Raw genomic sequence first — 6,000 nt, 5'->3', positions numbered from 1 at the left:
GACTTACTTATATCCTAAATATACAAAGAACTTTTCCATTTAATAATATAAAGCAAATGACCTTATAAAAGCAAATGAATATTTGAACAGACATTGCACTAAAAGAGATATATGAATTGTTAAAATAAGCAGATAAAAAGAAACCCCACACAGAGACTTGAAATTTAAAAAAAAAATAGTAAGATACCACAAGACACCTATTTGAATAACTAAAATACAAATGTTGGTGAATATGTGAAAATGATCAAAACTTCATATTCTACAATTGGGATGGTAAAATTCTCCAACCACTTCAGAAAAATAGTTGTACAGTTTCTTATAAAATTGAATGCATTTTCTGATATGACCTAGCAATCCCATTCCTAGATAATCATTCAAAAAAATGAAGTTTTATTCCCCACAGACTCACTTGAATATTCATAACATCTTAATTTAAATAGCCAAAACTGTGGGGAAAGCCCAAATATCTATAGACAAGGAAAAGTATAAACTTGCTATACAACCAGACAATGCAATATTAGCAATAAAAAGGAGTAAATTAATGACTTACAACAAAAGGGATGATTCTCAACAACATTATGCTAAGTGAACGAAATTAGGCACAGTTAAATATAAATATGTATCTATAGTGTTCAGAAAGCAGTCCATTGATTGCCTGGAACCCAAATGCATGGATGGGTTGGAGTGGGGGCTGAGAGTAGTTTGGGATACCACACAGATAACTTGTGTGTGTGTGTGTGTGTGTGTTACTAAGCATACATGACAACTTTTAAGGAGATGTACGTTGTATATAAATAATCATGTCAGTGGTATGTAAATCTGTCAAAACTCATCTAAATATTCACTTAAAATGGGTGCATTTTATTGCATGCAATCTGTACTTCGATGAAGTTCAGTTTAAAACAAAAAAAGAAAAGAAAAGAAAAAGGAGGCAGCTTTCCACTGAGCTTCAACCTGGACAGGCAATATTCTGGCACCTTTGTATCTTCATTTTCACCTACAGAGCCCTAGGTTTTCTGCTCGGAGACTGTCGGGGTGCCACAGAGCCCAAGAGGAACTCTAGTTAATACCTTCAGCCCGGTTGGACTCCGGACAGTGGAGCAGGTGAAGGTGGCGCGGGGTGAGTCCAGCGAACAGGCCGGGAAGGGCTGGAGGTAGGATGCGGAGCTCCCTCGTCGCCCCCGCGGGGTTGGGCGCCGGGAGCACCACCCGATCCCACCGCTAGGGGCCGCTGATTGTTCGGAGGCTGGAGGTCCAGAACACCCAACCAATATGCGTGCCCCTGACTATGCGCGGAGGCCGGATGGCCCTGGAGGTCGTGGATCCGCCCTTGGGTCCCCAATGCCTCAGCCTCGCACCTGCTCCTGCACTGAGCGCCACCGCGTGCCACTTCTGGAGGACTGGGGCGATGGACCACCCAGCAATGGGAGCGGGCAGGACCTGTCTGGCCAGAGCAGCCTACCGGGCGGGAAAGGAGAAGCCTCGGCCTCCTCTAAGGAGGCGGTCACCCGCCCAGGTGCGCCCGGATCTGCCCTCCTGCAAAGCCAGCTCGCTCAGGAGGTGCCGGGGGGCTCTGGCTCGTCCACTAGCCTCCTGTGCCTCATTGTAGCCTAGAGGTGCATCAGTGGACATCCTCTGGGAGACGCCGCCGATCCCAGATCTGCGGGCTCCGCAGCTCCCCGAGGGGCACTGACAGAGCCTAGCCCGATGCGGTCGGGTCCTGACGGTCCTCGGTTGGTGCTGCTTCATTGATCAAAGGCAACTGCCCACCTCTAAGTAAAATAGAATTCCTGGGAGTCACTGTCCAACCAGAAGGGGATGGGGACGACAGGGAAGCAGAAACTGTCTTGGAAGAGCTGTCGCCCTGCTTAACCCAGAGACAAACCCCCCCCCATCTTGTACATATCCTTCACTCACTCCCCACCTCCACCTTTCCAGCCCCCCACCTTCCCCTTGGACGTCTAATTGACTAATGTCTATGATTGCAACCAATTGTTTCTATGTAAACTTAATTAAAATATTTTTTTTCTGGAAGATTATTGTTTTGCAATCAGCTTACCAGCAGCTTAATCTTTAACAATCAGCAACTAAAAGCAAACGATGTTTGCATGTCCCCTGGCTTGTGTTGGATAACACAGAAAAGGGGCAGGAGCTGGTGGAGAACAGCAAGGAAAACTCCCCTCAGGTGGGAAAAAGGGAACTATCCTCGACTTTCCAGCTTTGAAGACTTTCCCAGATATCACTCTTGAGGAGAAACCAAAAAACTAAAACACTTTCTAGTCCTCTCAGCTGAATGCCTTGGGCTCAGTCCTACACAAGAGCTTAGGGACTGTGCAGCGTGGGACTTGGATACTGAGCTGCTCACACTGCTCCTGTTTTTGACTGGTCATTGATAGATCTTGCAAGTCTTAATGGGCTACGTTTTCCATATCTGTCACTCCTTTCTTGTGGAAAAATGCATCAGAGGAAATGTTCTATCATGTGCCTCTCCAGCTCCATGCAGGCTCTGGATGGCATGTAGCAATCTTGTTCTGGGAATCCTTGTGCCTTAAGAGAAGTTAAAGAGAAACTTGATGCTGTGTCAGAATGAGAGGGAAAAGACAAAGCTCAAAATTCCTAGAAGCCAAAGAGCAAAAATTATTTGTGTTCAAGGAATCCCCTTCCCGCTCCAGCAGTCCATCCTTACCGGGCAGAGTGGCCTCTTTTCTTTCATGGAAATTCCTGGACATCTAGTCCTCCAGAATGGCCATACCATTAAAACTTTTGCATTTCAGTCTTTCCTCACAGTTGGTTCAGATTCAAATGGTAGCCCTTAAAGATGTCATTAAACAGAGTACCACTATGTTTGCTTGTTATGAATACAGCTGTAAAAATAAATAACTAAATAAAAATAACTCACAAGAAGGGATTATAGGCTCTGCAGAAGGCAGTATATTGGAATACTGAGCCTTCAGTATGTAAGCAGTCAGTCATCTGCCTAGTAGATGGAATTAGGGCTGCCACTCATCAATTGAGAAGAGAACACACACACACACACACACACACACACACACACACAGCAAGCATTGACTAGAGAATAGAAAGAGCCTAGAGATGGAAAGTATCTTCATCTTCCTCTCCCCTATCTCTACACCCCCAGGCCAACTCTTGTTTTAAGAACTTATCATTTCTTACCTAGATTATTGTCAAAACTTCTGATCTTTCCTGTGCAGTTTCACCCCTCATCTGGACTTAGCAGCTCTGTCTTCAATGTGCTAATCTACTTTTGCTTTTGCTCCTGAGTTCTTGTGTGGCTCTCCATTGTCTTTAGTGTAGAATTCAAACTACACAGTATCCAGCTTCTTCCAAGCTCACTCTGGCCAACTGTCAGCTTCTGCAGTGGCATTTATTACTCAGCCTATCCCTAGGCCTTCTCATCTTCCCTAAGCATTTCTTGTGGAGTGTTTGGACTGTGGGGAATTGGGTCCCCAAGGATATAACCAGGACACAGCCCACATGTTATAAAATGCTACAAACTCTAGAGCTGGGCAATCCTGGGTAAATCCTAGTTCTTCTGCTTGTGGGCTCTATGATCTTGGGCAAATTAGTTAGACTCTGGGTCTTAGATTCCTTGTCTATAAAATGAGAATATTAATAGCTACCTTATGGAATTGTTCTGAGGATTAATGAGACAACTCACATTGCCTAATCCTTCCCCACCAATTCTCACTTTCCATATGCATTTTCCTGGTCTCTCTCCCAGTTAGTATGAAAGCTATCGAAGGCCCAAAGGCTTTTTTTTTCCCTCTCTGCATCTGTAAACTGGTGTTAATAGCACTTACCTCATAGGTCTTGAGCAGATTAAATGTTTCAAGGTACATGTAATCAGTTCACTGAAAAATTTTTCCAGTTCATTGAAGTATAATGACTTGGGTGGGGAGGCTCAAACAGGAAATAATTTCATTATTACCACACCTTTGTCTTTAATCCCAACATTTTTGTGGTTCTGGATGAATCTCAGGCAGCTTCTGTATATATTTCTGGTTGCTTTTAGATAATAAATTGCCCTGATCAATTTCATGAGTTTCAGGGAAGAAAATAAATTTTAGTATTTATGTTAACATATTGTATTAATATAATCAATTACGTTATAATTGTATGATTATGGTCATAATAATATTCATATTAATGTGAGGAAAACATTTTTAACTATTGCAGTTCTCTTTTTTATAGCTATTTATGTGGTCATAGTTGGTGTTTTTAACTTCATTCTCTATTATTCAATCTATATTCCCTTTGCTTCCAGCACACTAAATGTCATCACTGAAAGATATCTGTATTATTGGGCTGGGATTGTGGCTCAGCGGTAGAGCACTCGCCTAGCTTGGGCGGGACCCAGGTTCAATTCTCAGCACCACATAAAAATAAAGGCATTGTGTTGGGTCCATCTAAAAAAAAGGTATTCTCTCTCTCTCTCTCTCTCTCTCTCTCTCTCTCTCTCTCTCTCCCTCTCTTAAAAAAAGAAAGATATATGTATTACATGTTTTACTTACATGCCATTAACCTAGGCAGATATATTTTTTTTCTAAACCTGAAAAGAACAAAGTTGTGGGGCTAGAATGCAAAAATTTCCCTGATGGATCACTAAGAATGACAATGAGAGGAATCATTCTCATTTCAACCTTTTGATTTTCAGACCATGAATCCTGACTATGGGGGAAAAAAGCACTACATATTGATCATTGCTTCAAGACATACACAGCTTCCTGAAGTACATTGCTTCAGCTCTGTCCTATGTGAGTATTCAACTAGCATTGAAACTGTGTCACCAAGTGACCATTCCACCATTCTATTAGGCCATTTACTTCAGAGTAACCAGGTACATTATAAGACCTCTGAATTCTATGATCATGAGTACTTTGCCATATTTTATTTGCTGTTAAAGGATCCTTGATCAGAAGCCATGTTTAGTGAAATATTATATTAATAAGATATTCTGTAAGTTGGTGATCTAATTAGCAGTATGTGGACAAGGAAGGAAAAATCCATATTCAGATTAAGTGTCCCCTAGTGAGGAGAGGCTTGCCCCTTCATGATAAAAGTGTTCCAATGTAATCAGCCTGCTACCATATGACTGGCTATTCACCTTGGAGAATGGCGCCACATTGAAGGTTCAGTGTTGGTCTAAGCTGTTGGCAAGTTGGCCTTTAAGCAGTGATTGTAGACAGATCAGACTTCATGAATAGAAGCCCATATTACTAAGCCATGCACAATTTCTGTCCCTGAACTTATATAATGGAACTATGAGACACTGGACAAAGATAGAGATGGCTGATAAAGACAGTTGGGGAAAGAAATTTGCTATCTTAGTGCCCTGATTATGAAGATCATCCTCCACTAAGATTTCACTTCAGTGGACATTCATGAAGACACAAATATTTTCACTTTGTCTCAGCTCATCATGGTTCATTCACATACCTCTTCCCCAGATTTCCTTATTACCGATTTTCCAAATGTGTATTTCCCTCTAATACTATGAGTATCAAGTCAAACTTTCAGCCACAGCACACACACCCATTCAAAAACTTTTTTTAAGTATATATTTTTATCACTGGCTATCTGGCCTTCCAGGAAAAATGAGCAACTATGTGTATTGCTTAAAACTTCTAAACAAAGGGAGGATTTTCCAGCTATTTTTCTGGGTCCCCTCTGAGTGGCATAGTAGTACTGCAAATATTTTCCTTTAGGTCAACTGGGTCAGAGAGAATTTCTCATAGGGTCACATGACAGGGAAGAGGCAGTTTAGCAGGGTTAGGAGCCAAGGGAATCTGGGGCACTTGTTTATGCAATTTTTTTTTCACCTTTAAGGCCTGCTCAAGTTCTAACACATATGCATACCACTTCCACTTGATAGTAGAATATTGCTGTAAATAATATCCAGCTCATAATATGCAGCTCAGGTCACATGGTAACTTGGTAATCCAGAGTCAAACATTGAGTTTCTAGTAGACCCTCCCCAAT

This window comes from Ictidomys tridecemlineatus, unplaced genomic scaffold, assembly GCF_052094955.1.
Source record: "Ictidomys tridecemlineatus isolate mIctTri1 unplaced genomic scaffold, mIctTri1.hap1 Scaffold_600, whole genome shotgun sequence".
NCBI lineage: Eukaryota > Metazoa > Chordata > Mammalia > Rodentia > Sciuridae > Ictidomys > Ictidomys tridecemlineatus.
The sequence above is the reverse complement of the archived record's forward strand: the minus strand, read 5'-3'. Positions refer to the sequence as shown.